Below are 17,258 nucleotides of genomic sequence, written 5' to 3'. Positions count from 1 at the left end.
AATCCTTCAACAAGTAGGCACAGCCTAAGCCAGTCCTGAGCTAATGAGAACAAAACCTGGCCTACCTCATCAGTACAATAAGAAAGGTGTGATCTGACATTGCCAAAATATCTCCTTAATGTCTGGCTTAACAGGAGACAGTTGGCTTCTCTATTTTCTTCTGTATTCATTGTGTTACAATATCACACGCCATGTGTTTATGGAAAATTCCATGGTATAATGAAAATCAAAAAGACCAGAAATACCCCAGTGTTATTACCAAAACAGCAGTGACTTTGTGGAGTACATGAAAGGATTTCGAGGCCCTCAGGGATCCCCCGCCACACTGAGACCACAGCTGATCTGGATGAATAAATGCCATAGTGGCACCATACTTCTTCCCAGCCATTCATAAGGGACACATCAGTTCCCAGCTCTCCTCAAGGAGCCACCAGGAACATCCGTATTAGTTACACCATCTCATCTTTTTCGTTTAGGCTTTAGAACCAGGCGCCATGTTGTCTCCCTGAGATAATTCCAACCAAAGTTTACTTGTGATAGCAGAACTTTTTAGCTCAAAATTGTTTTTGTTTTTAAAATTATTCCTCATGTGCCATTTCAGTTGGAATTCTACATTTGAGTTCCCTGAATGCATTTTTTTAATTTATTCGTTTTTTCTAATGTGTTATACATGACAGCAGATGCATTTCAACTCATAGTGCATATAGAGAGCACAATTTTTCATGCCTCTGGTTGTACACAAAGTAGAATCACACCATTCGTGTCTTATACATGTACTTAGGGTAATGATGTCCACCTCATTTTACTATATTTCCTACCCTCCTGCCCCTCCTTCCCCCTCCTTCCCCTTTGCCCTATCTAAAGTTCCTCCATTCCTCCCATGCTACCCCCATCCCCATTATGGATCTGCATCCTCATATTAGAGAAAACATTTGGCATTTGGTTTGGGGGATTGGCTTATTTCACTTAGCATAATATTCTCCAACTCCACCATTTACCTGCAAATGCCATGATTTTATTCTCTTTTAGTGCTGAGTGATATTCCGTTGTGCATATACACCATAGTTTCTTTATTCATTCATCTCCTGAGGGGCATCTAGGTTGGTTCCACAATTTAGCTATTGTGAATTGTGCTGCTATAAACACTGATGTGACTGCATTTCTATAGTATGCTGGGTTTAAGTCCTTTGGGTATAAACTGAAGAGCGGGATAGCTGGGTCAAATAGTGGTTTCATTCTAAGTTTTCCAAGGAATCAGGTAAGCATTTTTAATATTAATAAATAAGAAAAAAAATTAGACCTTCAGCAATTACTTCAGTGATCGACAATGGCAGACAGTTCGTCTTTGAAGTAGGCTGGGCAGCAGGGGCAATGTGTCAGGCAACCCAGAGCAAACGGGACCTCACTGAGGCATTCACACAGAACAGCAAAACTAAGCTGCCTTCTGTTCCACCAAAAGCTCTTAAATGAGTGCCCTATGACACAAGTCAGTGAGCTAGCCACCCGACATCTAATTTGCAAGAAAAATTCCAAATTGTTAACACTATTTCATTATTACCATAAACTCTAGGGTTTCGTGTGCATTTTGTGATGTACAGAATATATTGGCAAAACACCACTATGTATCACTTATATATAACTATACACAAAAATACTGGGTGTGCAGTAAGAATACTTTACCAGAGAGGATATTCAAACAAAAGAGTTGAGAGATTCTAGTCTAAAACATCTTTTTTTTTTTCATGGTGGTGGGGATTGAACCCAGGGCCTTGTACATGCAAAGCAAGCACTTTACCAACTGAGCTAGATCCCCACCCCTAAAAACACCATTTTAATAATATCAATGACTCGATCAAAACTATAATTTATGGGCTGTGGTTGTGGCTCAATAGTAGAGCACTTGCCTGGCATGTGTGAGGCTCTGGGTTCGATCCTCAGCACCACATAACAATAAATAAATAAATAAAGATACTGTGTCCATCTACAACTAAAAAAATAAATAAATAAACTATCATTTACCAAAAAAACCTATCATGTACTCCTCACTGGCTACAAGGCATTGTTCAAAGTCTTACTGTGGCACGTCTGACGTTGATGTGGCCCCCAACACCTCTTCTGTCCTTGTTTCCTGCCACTCTTACATCTGTTTGCCCTGTGGATTCAGTCTTCCCTCACCTTGATTGATATTGATATTGATATTGATTTTTTTTAATCAAGGTCTTGCTATGTTGCCCAGGCTGGTCCCAAACACCTGGGCTCAAGCAGTCCTCCCACCTCAGCCTTCTGAGTAGATGGGACTACAGGTACAACCACCGTGCCCAGCATTAAGTCCCTCTCTCCTTCCATGTGATGCTTGCGTTGTTAGAAAGGGATTGTTACCTGCCCCTTTCTCAAGTGGAAAATTTCCTTCAAATCTTGCTGTATGGTCACCCGCTCTCTGAAGCTTCCAGACCCCAGCAGAGTTAGCATGCTGTCTATGAGTCCACCCATGTCTCCCCATCAAGACAGGAGCCCCCCTCTGGGGCCGGGGGCACATCTTATTCTTCTCTGTGCTGGTCTTGTGTAACTGACACAAACAGATGTTAATCAATGCCATCATAAATATATTTAAATCTCTTTAGAGGTGGAAAAATTCCCTAGCAGCTGTATCATTTCTACTAGTGAAGTCTAGTGAAGGGCATGCCATAAATCATTTGCATCTATAGTGTGCATTATTTTAGACAAAATATCTTTATAAATCTTACACTGAAGTAAAAATCCTTACAAATACAGCAATAAAATAGGGCTCGGTGAAACAGGCTGGTGTACCAAACCAAAATCAAATATATAATTTCATATACAGTGTCTCATAAAAGAACCCAGAAATGCTTTGCATTGCACGGTTTCTGAAAAGCATCGTGGCTGTGTAACATTGCCACCTAGTGGTAGAGTTCAAAACAGCAACAAAATAACTAATTCCACTCTTGGAACCTAAGCTTCTGTCCCGACGTAGAGGACCAGATTTCCATTCCGCCAGAAAATAAACAACAACTAGGTGACACAGTGATTTTCAAGACACTAAACACCAAGCAATAAAGGACAGTGTCCCTGTGAAGCAGGAAATAAGGTAAGCCCTGAAATTGTCCCCAGAGTACTGCCTTGAAAGCTTTCCCAGGACACAGTACCCAACAGAGTACCAGAAAGGAAAGGAAAGAGCTGGAGATGGGGAGTGGGGAGTGTCCTCCCTCCAATTCTCAGCTGAATGTGATCAGTGCATGTGTGAGTAAACCACTCAGAGCCCAGAAAAGAACCACCTGAAAGAATGAGTGGCCACAACCCCAGCTCAGCCAGGATGGGAAAGAGCACTTCTCCCCACCAGCCAATGGGAACCTGAAGATGCACGAGAAACTGAGAATATGCAGAAGGCACACACATCCACAGGGAGAAATAACTGATCCCAGACTGAGTGCTGCTTTGGCCCTGCCTAACAATATCAAAATCAAGAACAGATGCTGGGCCTGGTGGTGCACGCCAGTGACCCCAGGAACTGGGGAGGCTGAAGCAGGAAGGTCCCAAGTTTGAGGCCAGCCTCAGCAATTTAGCAAGACCTTGTCTCAAAATTTTAAAAATGAAATTAAAAGGGCTGGGGATGTCGTTCAGAGGTAAAGAACTCCTGGGTTCAATCGCCAGTATCTCCCCCCCCCCAAAAAAAAAAGATGTTATGACTAGCAGAGGAAGAAAATAAAGTTATTGTAACTATCCCATGCATTCAGGAAATTAAGCAGACATTGAAGATATTTTTTAAATCAAACTTCCAGAAGTAAAAACTAAGCTGGGTGTGGTGGTCCCTGTTGTCTCAGCAGCTCAGGAGGCTGAGACAAGAAAATTGAGAGTTCAAAGCCAGCCTCAGCAACTGCAAGGCACTAAGCAACTCAGTGAGACCCTGTCTTTAAATAAAATACAAAATAGGGCTGGGGATGTGGCTCAGTGGTCGAGTGTCCCTGAACACAATTCCCAGTAACCCCCCCCCAAAAAAAAAGTGAAAACTTCAGTCAGGCATGGTGGCGTTTGCCTATAATTCCAGCATCTCAGGAGGCTGAGGTAGGAGGATCACAAGTTCAAGGCCAGCCTGAGCAACTTATGGAGACTGTCTCAGAATAATTTTTTTTAAAGTCTGGGGATATATCTCAGACATACAGCAGTTGCCTACCACAGAGTGAAGCCCTCTATTCAATCCCCAGAACCACAAAAAAAAAAAAAAAGAAAGAAAGAAAAGAAAAATTATACAATATGAGGTTTAAAAAAAATACTTAGGTTAGAATTAATTGCAAATTAGACACCAAAGAAAGGTTAGTGAATTTAAAGATAATAATCAAAACTACACAAAAGGAAACAGAAGGAAAAAACTTAAAATTAACAGAGCCATGGAAAATTTAGTGTGGTCTCACATCCCCAAAGAGAATAGGGAGAAGGGAAGAAGAAAAATATTTAAAGATAAAAGTAGCTGAAATTTTTCCAATTGTTATGAAACTACAAACCCACAGATGAAAAAATACTCATCCAAATCCAAGCACAACAAACAGAAAGAAAACCACATCAAGACAAAATTGACATCAGCCAGGGGTGGTGGCACATGCCTGTAATCTAGGCCTCTGGGGAGGCTGTGGCTGGAGGTTTATGAGTTCAGAGCCAAACTCAGCAACTTAGCAAGGCCCTGAGCAACCTAGCAAGACCTTGTCTCAAAATAAACAATAAAAGGGCTGGGGGTGTAGCTCAGCTCAGTAGTTGAGTCCCACTGGGTTCATTCCCTGGTACCAGAAAACAAAAAATGAAGTTGATGTCAGATATCCTCTTGGGAATAATGCAAGCTAGAAGGTGGTAAAGCAACCTTATCAGAGAACTGCAAGGAGACCTTGTCAACGTGCACTTCTATATCCAGAGAAGATGACCTTTTAAAGGTGCAATAAAAACTTGTAAGGAATACACCTGTGTGTTCACTCGCCCATTTAGTAGGTACTGAACGCCTCTCATGTATGTATACATGTGTGTTAGTCTGTTTGGCCTTGCTGTGACAAAAATACCTGACAGAACTTAAAGACGGGAAAGTTTCTTTGGGGCTTGTGGCTTCAGAGGTTCCGCCCATGATCAGTCAACTCCGTCACTCTGGACTCAAGGTGAGAGTGACTCAAGGTGAGGCAGAATGTCATGGTGGAAGGGTACAACGGAGAAAAGCTGCTCAGCTATGGGATGGAAGTGGCGACAGGAAAAGGATAAGTCATTCTAGGGGACACTCCCCGTGACCTGCTTCCTCCAACTCTATCCCACCTCCCAGGAGTCCATTCAGCTATCAGGGCATTACTCCACCACGCGGATTAGTCCACTGATAAGGTCAGAGGTCTCATGATCCAATCACTGCCTAAAAGCCCACTTCTGAACCCTTGCTGCACTGGGAACTAAACTTTCAACACACATTAGTTTTGGGGGGAGATTTCATATCTAAGACATAAAAATATGAAAAGCATTTATATTAGATATATTAAATCATATATATATTAGTTGGATATCTAAAATATACAAAAAGCTCTTACAATTGTAACATAAGATGACTCCGAGGCTGAGGCAGGAAGATTGCAAGTTCAAGGCCAGCCTCGGGAATTTAGTGAGATCCTGTCTCAAAAAACAAAAAGGACTGAGAACGACGTAGCTCAGTGGTAGAGCACCCTTGGGTCCAATCCCCAGTACAGCAAAAAATAATAATAATAAATAAAAGTCTTGCTCATGGCTGGTGGGAATGTAAATAGTGTAATCACTCTGAAAACATTTGGCAGTTTCTTGCAAAGCTAAACATAGTTTTCCCATATGACCCAGTAATCACATTCCTTGGCATTTGAAAACAGGTCCACATAAAAACCTACACATGAGTGTTTCTAGCAGCAGTACTCATAATAGCCAAAACTTGGAGGCTACTAAGATGTCTTTCAATAGGAAAATGCATAAACTGTAGCTCATCCATATAATGGAATATTATTCAGAGATAAAATGAAATGAGCTATCAAGCCACTAAAAGTCATAAAGGAGCGTTAAATACATATTGCTAAGTGCAAGAAGCGAGTCTGGAAAGGCTACAGGCTGATGGTTCCAACGTGACATTCTGAAGTAGGCAGCACTATGGAGACTAAAATGATCAGCGCTCACTGGGCTCTGGGAGGAGGAAAGGAGAAGTGCATAGGCGGAGGAGGGTCAGGAATTTGTAGAACAACTTGTATCCCCACAGTGATGCTATGATAGAGAGTGAATGCCATTATATGTTTGTCAACACCACAGAGCTGAACAACACACAGTGAACCGTGACACAAACCATGGACCTCAGTCAACATAATGCATCAACATTTCTTCATCAATTATAATCAGGTGCCATACTAATGCAGGTTAATTATAGAGAAAACTTAAGAACTAATTAATGCAGGTTAATTATAGAGAAAACTTAAGAACAAACAGAGGGGATATAAGAACTCTCTAAACTTTATGCTTAATTTTTCTATAAACCTAAAACTGCTCCATATATTCTAAAATAAAGTCTAAATCCTCCACTTAAAAAACAAAACTGGGGCTAAGGATGGCCAGGTACAGTGGTAGAGCACTTGCTTGCAATGTGTGAGGCATTGGATTTGATTCCCAGCACCACATAAAAATGTTGTGTCCATTTACAACTGAAAATATGTTTTTAGAGGGCTGGGGATGTGGCTCAAGCGGTAGCGCGCTCGCCTCGCATGCGTGCGGCCCGGGTTCGATCCTCACCACCACATACCAACAAAGATGTTGTGTCCGCCGAGAACTAAAAAATAAATATTAAAAAAAAAATTCTCTCTCTCTCTCTCTCTCTCTCTCTCTCTCTCTCTCTCTCTCTCCTCTCTCACTCTCTCTTTAAAAAAAAATGTTTTTAGAAAGTAAAACTGGACCTCTAAATATTAAGATGTGGTAATTCTAGAAATATGATTCTGTCTCTATCCCAGGATGTAATATTCTTAAAGGTTGAAAGCTGTAGATACCTATTCAGTGATTTTTCCAACCTACAAAAATGAAAGGTAAATTCATACGAGAAAATTAAGTAAAAAAGCCCCTTCATCTCCTCTTTACACCAATCAAACAACTTGATTTGGTTTTGAAGCCATTAGTGTACTTTTATTTAATGATTTATAATTTCATCAAAGTAATACAAAAACATACATAATCCCAGCAGTTCAGGAGGATCACAGCTTCAAAGCCAGCCTCAGCAACTTAGCAAGGCCCTAAGCAACTTAGCAAAACTCTGTCTCAAAATAAAAAAATAAAAAGGGCTGGGGATGTGGCTCAGTGGTAAAGCACCTCTAAGTTCAATCCCTGGTGCAAAAAGAGAGTAATAGAAATACATGAATAAACAAAGTCCTACGATAATAAACCATCTTTTTCTATTTGTGAGATAATTATATCCATGTGTATATTATAAAATATAATTGCTATTTATAGATTGATTGAGAAATAGCCACATTTACTCCTTATTAGGTTGACAGATAAAAGGTGTATTTTGGGCTGGGGATGTGGCTCAAGCGGTAGCGCGCTGGCCTGGCATGCGTGTGACCCGGGTTCAATCCTCAGCACCACATACCAACAAAGATGTTGTGTCCGCCGAGAACTAAAAAATAAAAAAATATTAAAAATTCTCTCTCTCTCTCCTCTCTCTTAAAAAAAAACAAACAATAATCCCAATACAGTTTCTTAAAAAAATAAAAATAAATAAAAGGTGTATTTCACATGTTTTTATTTTTCAACTTGAGGCAATATAGCTTTATTCCCCAGGATGCAAAATTAGTATATCACCAACCCTTCTGTTTCCTCCAGTTGTGTAACTTCCTCTTCTACCTCCCAGCTTCCTTCATGCAGAATTTTGCTTGTATATTTCCATTGTAGTTGATATTTGCATTGAGTTAAATAACTATAATTGGATCTTGTGTTATTGTACACAGACACAAAATTAAATTTTGATGGAAAAATGAAATTTCAACCACACTGAAAACACAAGAAACATAATTAATTTTTAAATAACTATACATACAAATATATGAAGAACCAAGATATGTATTATGATTGTTTTTCCTTCTCAGAAGTCCAACACTCTCTGAAAGAACCTCTTCTCTTTTCCAAAATTATGTCACATCAAAACTTGTGGTGGCACAAACCTGTAATCCCAGTGACTCGGGAGGCTGAGACAGGAGAGTTGGGGAGGTAGCTCAGTGGTAAAGCACCCCAGGGTTCAATCCCAGTACTGCAAAACAAAATAAATAATAAAATGTTTAAAAGGCTGAGGATGATCAGGTGCAGTAGCACACAACAGTAATCCCTGCAATTTGAGAGGCTGAGGCAGGAGGATTGCAAGTTCAAAGCCAGCCTCAGCAACTTACTGAGGCCCTAAGCAACTTAGTGAGATCCTGTCTCAAAATGAAAAATAAAAAGAGCTAGGGATGTGGCTCAATATTTAAGTATCCCTGGGGTCAATCCCCAGTACCAAACAAACAAACAAAAAAGGCTAAGGATGTAGCTCAGCGGTAGAGCACACCTGGGTTCAATCCCTGCACCACCAAGAAAAATAAGAAAGTGAATGTTATTTTTATTCTTTTGTACATAGTTATTTTTCCCTGACTGCATGTATATTCTTATGAATAATTATAAAGTAAACTCTAAGGTAAGTTGAGACAAAAATATTACAAGCCCCTCTATATCACTGGATTTTTTTTTCCCAGTAGAATCCCATTCCCCATAAGAATCTGGATTAGCCCATAAGACTTATGCTTTGGACAGAAGTGGGAAACTAATCTCTTCCACGTTTCCTTGAACACCTCTGTTTTGTGAGTTTACACATATGTAGCACAAATTTATCTGTAATTCACTGTAATAGTCATTAAAAGCAATGTAAACTAATGTTCTATGAAAATATTACTAATTTGGGAAAATGGTCTTTCATTTATTTCGTGTTTTATCCAAGTTTTGTTATATATTGGTGTTTACCTTTTTTTTGTCCCTCTTGTATCCATTTAGAGCCATTTGGGGAAATTTACTTGCCAGGGAAATCAGTTCACCCCAAGGTCAGAACAGGGAGACAAAATGGACTTAAAATACCTCTATTCGGGCACTAGGGAGACAGCAAAGCAACCGACTCGTGCAAAATTAAATTATTACACGTGGCTTCTTTATTCAACAGCTATCATTATGCCATTATGTATCACACCATAACCTACGCATAGCTTTCTTTACTAATTGGAGCTAATATGTGGAATGAGAGAGTAAGGAGGTGTTTCCTTCTCCTTATTTCAGCCAAAACATCTCCTCCATATTCTATCAGAATTCCTTCAAGTTCTGGTGAAATATTTATTGATAGTGAGATATCCTATTTCATCCAATAATAATGTAGCTAATAATTATATGTGATAATAATAGTTTTTGTGTGGTTGTTAGTCCCCATCAGTAACAACAAAGGTCTGCGTTCTCAGCCACAAAATGTAGCGGGAATTTTATTTGGAAATTTTTACATTTAAATAATTTTGGTGTTTAATTTTCAATTCCTTTTACTTGTCCATGGCTTCCCAATGAGAAGAAACACATGACCACTATGCGATTATTTTTAACCCACTATAAATAATTAAAATATGTTAAGGACAAAAATCTCTCTAAAGTTAAAATATTAAAATATGAATATTGAAGAGAAGAGCTAAGAGCTATACGGTTAGAAATGCTGTGCTTACAAACAAATAGTTTCACAGTAACAACATCCTGGAAGATTTTCAGATGCAGATTTTCTTTTTTTACAGTTTCTCTCCTCTTCTGGGACTAGAACTGCAGGTATGTTAGACCTTTCATGAATCTTTGCTCTTTGATCTTCCACTCTTTTTCCTCTTCATTCTTCTACTGGTATATTTCTTCAGTCTACTTTCCTGCCGCGTCCGGCAGAAATGGACCGAGTCCGGCGGGAGACGTCAGGGTTAAAAGATTTCACAGGACACCAAGGTTCTTCATCCAGGGAGAGTCTGTCTTTATTATCTCAGCTCATACTTATATATTTCTTTCAGACAGAATGGAAAGTTACTGGTAGGCGGAAGCAAGGACGGAGGGGGGCAGGTGGTCCTTGTCGACTCATACTAAGCCTTCAACCAGGAACCTTATCAGACCCAAGCAGGTCAGGACGTTCCCACATGACCATTATAGGCTGAATATGAAAACAGACACCACAAATCTTTCAAGGCCTTGGGAGCTGGCCTCTTTGACGTGCACACAAGAAACCAGGGCCGGCACCAAGCCCCGGGGGCCAGGGGGAATCCGAGCCAGCACTTTCCAAATTACTAATTTGCTCATTAACCTGTATTTAATCTGTTGCTAGATTCATCTGTTAAAGTTTTCATGTTCAGTTACTGTGTATTTCAGTCCTAGACTTTGCATTTGATCCTTTTTAACTGGATTGAATAAAAATTCCAATGATGAACAGGGAGCAGTGGCACACGCCTGTAATCCCAGCAGTCGGGAGGTTGAGGCAGGAGGATGGCAAGTTCAAAGCCAGCCTCAGCAAAAGCAAGGCACTAAGCAACTCAGTGAGACCCCGTCTCTAAATAAAATACAACAAAGGGCTCAGTGGTTGAGTGATCCTGAGTTCAATCCCTGCTATGCCCCCCAAAAAAATTCCAATGATGATCATAAAAATTCCAATTTGTGGGCTGGGGATGTGGCTCAAGCGGTAGCGCGCTCGCCTGGCATGCGTGCGGCCCGGGTTCGATCCTCAGCACCACATACAAACAAAAATGTAGTGTCCACCGAGAACTAAGAAAAAATAAATAAATATTAAAATTCTCTCTCTCTCTCTCTCTCTCTCTCTCTCTGTCCTCCTCTCTCTCTCACTCTCTCTTTAAAAAAAAAATTCCAATTTGTGTTTAAATCTTCCATTTGATCATTTAGTTTGTTGAACATAAGTACAATTATTTAAAAGTTCTTCTTTAACTCTGAACTTCAATTCCCGCCACCCCAGGTCTGCAAGGTTGGCAGACGTTTTTCTCAGAAGCTTGCTATTGCTTTCTGTTCAGGTTCTCAGTCTCCCTGACTCCTGCTCTCCATCAGCAAACACCTTGACAATATAAATTGTGCCAAATCTTGGGATCCAATCCTGAGGATTACCTTCTTTCCAGGAATTGTTTCTAATAAATCTTTGCTGCTTTACCAGCTCTTCTATCTCATCAAAAACATTTTATAGTTCAGCATTTTATTATTGTTTTCAGTGAGAAGGTTTCTCTGCTGTTCAGCCTTGCTGTTTTCTGTTCCTACTCAAAAATAGAGAGCCAGGCACGGTGGCGCACACCTGGGATCCCAGCTACTCTGCAGACTGAGGCAGGAGGAGCACAAGTTTGAGGACAGCATGGACAACTTAGACCCTGTCTCAAAATAATTTTTTAAATGGATGAGGCTAAAGATGTGCCTCAGGGATAGAGCGGCCCGGGTTCAATTCCCAGTACCAAAAAGAACAAGAGAGAATATAACTGTAAAGATAACAAATTTGTAGGGGCTGGGGTTGTGGCTCAGCAGTAGACTGTTTGCCTAGCAAGTGTGAGGCCCTGGGTTCGCTCCTCAGTACCACATAAAAATAAATAAACAAAATAAAGGTATTGTGTCCAACTGCAACTAAAAAATAATAAATACTAAAAAAATTTTTTTTAAATATAACAAATTTGTATTTATATAAAATATTATGTTTGTGTTTATATAAATATTTATATGCTAAAGGTCTGGAGCCAAGAGTGTAGTTCAGTGGTTGGCATTTTCCTAGCATGCCAGAGGCCCTGGGTTCTATCCTCAGCACTGTAAATAATAATAATAAAGTTGCATACACATGCTATAAAAAAAAGTAATTTGACTACTAGAAGAACCACAGGCAAAATCGTGAGATGAGTGATTTTCCTCTAGTGTCATTTTACTTCCCTTTTTTCCAGCATTTCTTACACTTGCCATTTTTTCCAGTGGGGACCCAATACAACAAAACATGACTTTCAGAAATCTTCTAGGAAGTCGAGTTCAAGCTAAGAACCAGGGAAGAGAGATGATGGACACCAGGAAATTGCATATGTACTGAGTAGTTTCAAGCATCAGGAAAAGGCCTGTAATTTTGATGTTGTTATTGTTTTTGCTTCTTGTTTTCGGTTTTGGTGTTGGTTGTTTGTTTTGTTTGCAGTGCTAGGGATCAAACCCAGGGCCCCATCTGTGCTGTGTAAGTGCTATACCCCCAGCTGGAAAATATATATATTTGAGTTATATCTCTAACCCAGAAATATGTTTTTTAAAGCACAGGAAGAGCTATAGAAGAAGGATATCTAGCCCAGCATGGTGTGACTGGGGAAACTGAGGCAGAAGGATCACAAGTTCAAGGTCTGACTCTGGAGACCCTGTCTCAACATACAAAGGGCTGGACTGATCATGGTAGTACATGCCTGTAATTCCAGCAACTCAGGAGGTTGAGACAGGATTGCAAATTTATAGGCGTGGCCTTAAGCAATTCAGTGAGATACTGACTCAAATTTTTAAAATAAAATAAAAAGAGCTGGAGATATGGCTCAGGGGTAAAGTGCCCTGGGTTCTATTCCCAGTACCAAATACATAAATAAATAGGGCTGGGAAGGTAGCTCAGTAGTAGGTAGAGCATTCCTGGGTTCAATTCCCAGGACAAAGAAAAGGAGAAAGGGACTGGGGTTTAGAGGTAGAGCACTTGCCCAGCAAGGGTGAGGCACTGGTTTTGGCCCTCAGCACCACATAAAATAAATAAAAGATATTCTACCGCCTGGCGTAGTGATGCACACCTGTAATCCAAGTGGCTTGGAAGGTCAAGTCAGGAGCCAGCCTCAGCAATGGCGAGGCACTTAGCAACTCAGTGAGACCCTGTCTTTAAATAAAATATAAAATAGGGCATAGGGCTGGGGATGTGGCTCAGTGGTCGAGTGCCCCTGAGTTCAATCCCTGGTACCAAAAAAAAAAAAAAAAAAAAAAAAGTATTTGTACCCATCTACAAGTAAATATATACATATATTTAAATTTAAAAAGAGAGAGAAAGAAAAAAGAGAAGGAGGGGTGGTGAGAGAAAGAGAGGGGAAAAGATCATCTACAGCCCCTTCTGAGTAGTCCTCAAAATATCCGGTAGGCAGCCACCTACCTATAGATAAGATGCAACCCACTTCCAAGTTCACTGGGGTTCTCTTAGAACTCAGTTTTTTCCCACTGTGCATTACATTTTAATGATGAGCTACCATATTTTAGTTCAGTGATATAGAAATTGACTATATTCTACAAATTCTTGTTAACCTGTTATGGTTTAAATAAGAGGTATCCCTGCACCAAAGCTCCTGCAGAAATATTAAGAGGTAAAAGGATTGCATTATGAAAACTGTAGTCTAATCAGTCCATCTGAGTTTGAATGGACTGACTGGGTGGTAGCTACAGGCAGAAAGGCCATGGCTCAAGGAGGGGGTCACTGGGAGTATGCCCCAGAAGGATGCATCTTCTTTATGGGATTTTCCCCCTCCCTCCCTCCCTCTCTCTACTTCCTTGCTACCTGATGTGAGCAGTGATCCTCCACCACAGCCTTCCACCAGGATCTTCTGTCTCATCTTGAGCCCACAGCAAGGGACTTGGCCCACCATAAACTAAATCTCTGAAACTGTGAGCCAAAAATAAACTTTTCTTCTAAGTTTTTCTTTTTTTTATGTTTCATTCTTACATAATTATTTTAGCAACAATAACCATTGCACATCTTTTGGGGGTACAGTGTGGTTTTGGGTAAAATATTATTTTTGAGCATAAAGGAACCCATCTGTGCAGGTATGCAGATCCTTACTTTCCATCTTCTCTGTTAGAAGCAACTTCCTTGCCTTGGTCTGCTGTTCCCACAGGGATTTGCAAAGAATAACCACACGATGGGCCTCCTAGCCCCACCCAAGCACCCCTCAGTAATCCCCAGAGAGTTTAGGAGGAAGTCCTGAGCATGACCAGCTTCAACCCTTCTTCTCTTTTTCCCCTCTTTCTGTCCACAGAGGGGCGCAATCTGGTCTTCTCTCTGCCTGCAGGTAAGTTACCAGGCATGTGCTGTTCCTGCCAGGCCAGGGCTAAGAGCATGAGTGACCGTAATTCCAGACGGTTCTCAGTAGCCACATAACTAAGATACAGTTTCCATCTGGTTTTATCATTAACAGAACTCTGTTTGTCTGCTGTGTTTTATTTCTCACTTGGTTCCAGAGTTGAGAGAGGTTGCCACAACAAAATACATAAAATGGTAACTTACAAAGGCTAGAGGCTTATTTAGCTGTCAGTTCTGCTGTCTGGGAAACCCAAGAGCATGGCACTGTACGTGGTGAGGGGCTTCCTGCTGCATGATGACATGATAGGGTGGGTATCACACAGCACGAACGAGCACCCTAAGTTGTTCTTATCAGGTATTTTGGTCACAGCAATGCAAAGCTGACAAACACAAGGTACTCAGTAGCAAATCTGAGAAGACATAAGAAAAAAAATCAAGCCAGGGAACAGTGGTGCACACTGTAATCACAACAACTCCGGAGGCTGAAGCAGAAGGGGCACAAGTTGGAGGCCAGCCTCTGCAAGACCCTCTCTAGAACTAAAAAATAAGAAAGGCTGGGGATGTGGTTCAGTGGTAGAGCACCCCTAGATTCAACCCCTGGGAGCAAAAAACAAATAAATCAGCAAACTTCAAAATTAGTCCATTGATATTACCCAGTCTGGAGAACAGAAATAAAAAAATTAAGAAAAATGAATAGTGCTTCAGACACCTGTGGGAAATTATTGCTAGTACCTATATATATATATACACACACACACACACACACACATAATAAGAAACCCAGGAGAGGAAAGAGAAAATTCCAGAAAATATATTTGAGAAATAATGGCTGAAAACTTCCCAAATTTTATTTTAAAAAAAAGAAAACATTTAAAAATCCAAATAGGGGACTGGGTTGTGGCTCAGAGGGAGAGAGCTTGCCTAGCATATGGGGGGCACTGGGTTCAATCCTCAGCACCACATAAAAATAAAATAAAGGTATTGTGTCCACCTACAACTAAAAAAAAATGTTTAAAAAAATCCAAACGGGGGCTGGGATGTAGCTCAGTGGCAGAATACCTGCCTTGCACGTGTGAGGCACTGGGTTTGATCCTCAGCACCACATAAACATAAAATAAAGTATTGTGTCCATCTACAACTAAAAAAAAAAAAATTTTTAAAGTCCAAATAAGTTGCTGGGTAGAGTGGTGCATGCCTGTAATCCCAGTAGCTCTGGAGGCCAAGACAGGAGGATCCTGAGTTCAAAGCCAGCCTCAGCAACTTAGCAAGGTACTAAACAACTTGGTGAGACCCTATCTCTAAATAAAATACAAAATAAGGCTGTGATATGGCTCAGTGGTTGAATGCCCCTGAGTTCACACCCCTGTACCCCCCCCAAAAAAAAAGTAAGTTAATGAACTTATCGGACTTATCAGACTTCAATATATCATAATCAATCTCTTAAAAGATGACAATAGAGAATCTTGATATCAGCAAGTGAGATGTGACTCATATAATGGCTTCTCAAAAATATTAACAGCTGCCAGATATGGTGGCTCATGCCTATAATCCCAGCATCTTGGGCAGCTGAGGCAGGAGGATCACTAGTTCAAAGCCAGCCTTGGGATCACTAGTTCAAAGCAATTTAATGAGACTGTAAGATCTAATGTATAAAAATAACAGAACAATTGTAGAGGAGGAAAAGTTGGGGGACTCACAGTTTGAGAGATCTCAATCCACAGACAACAGGCTCCATTCCTCGGGGCTTGAGGTGAGGCAGGACATCATGGGGGAAGAGTGTGGTGGAGGGAAGCAGCTCACTTAATGATCAGGAAGCAGAGACAGAGGTCTCCACTTGCCAGATACAAATATATACCCCAAAGCCACACCCAATGACACCTCCTCCAGCCACTCCCCCACTGGCTCCAGTTACCACTCAGTTAATTCCATCAGGGATTAATTCACTAGTTAGTTTAATCCTCTCTCATTGTCTCTCACGGGAACTTTTGAGGGACACCACATCTAAAGCATAACAGGGCTCCTGGGTTCGATCGCTGGTACCAAAAATGAAAGAAATCATGAAACACATCTTGTATGAAAAAGTACTTCAAAACAAAATGACAGGGCCAGGGTTGTGGTTCAGTGGTAGAGCACTTGCCTAGCATGTGTGAGGCACTGGGTTCAATTCCAGGCACCACATACAAATAAATACAGATAAAATAAAGCTATTGTGTCCACCACAACTAAAAAAAAAAAAAATTAAATGACTTTGAGAGCTGGGGATATAGCTCAGTTGGTAAAGTGCTTGCCTCACATGCACTAAGGCCCTGGGTTCAATCCCCAGCACCAAAAAAAACAAAAAAACAAAAAAAAAAAAAAAAACTTTGGCTTTTACTCTAAAAATAAAAATGTTTAAATCATCCCTGATGTAAGAATCAAATGAAACTGTGTACTTTGAATCCAGCAGGAGAGTGAGTATATATGTCAATCCATTTGTGAACACACAAAAGTAATCTGATACACTTTGAGTGCCTATCTCACTGTGTGATTTACTCTCACCTGTATACAGTGGGTTCAAGTAATAAAGTTCTCCAGGGTAATAAGCTTCCTATCAATGTACAGTGAGTGTATCTTCATCAAGTGACTTTTGTGCTGGGTGTGGTGGCGCACATCTGCAATCCCAGTTTCTCAGGGAGCTGAGGCAGGATCACAAATTCAAGGCCAGCCTCAGCAAATTAGAAAGGACTGCAGATACAGCTCAGTGGTGGAGTGCCCCTGGGTTCAATCCCCAGTACCAAAAAATAAAATAACACTACCTTTGCCCATGCTCTTTGGAAACTAAGAACTTTCTTATCCAGAAGGGCATGCCATCTTTCTATTTACCAAATGTTCTTCTCTAAATCTTTAGTTTTCCTTAATAAGAATGACCTTCCCAGGCTGGGACTGTGGCTCAGCGGTAGAGTGCTCACCTAGCACGGGCGGGACCCGGGTTCGATCCTCAGCACCACATAAAAATAAAGGCATTGTGTTATGCCCATCTACACCTAAAAAATAAATATTAAAAAAAAATGACCTTCCCACGAAGCAGGATGGCACACACCTGTAATCCCAGAGAGTTGGGAGGCTAAAGTAGGAGGATTGCTAGCTCAAAGCCAGCCTCAGCAAT

The sequence above is a fragment of the Spermophilus citellus genome (genome assembly GCF_964194105.1).
Source record: "Spermophilus citellus genome assembly, chromosome: 18".
Taxonomy (NCBI): domain Eukaryota; kingdom Metazoa; phylum Chordata; class Mammalia; order Rodentia; family Sciuridae; genus Spermophilus; species Spermophilus citellus.
Note: the sequence above shows the minus strand (reverse complement) of the source record.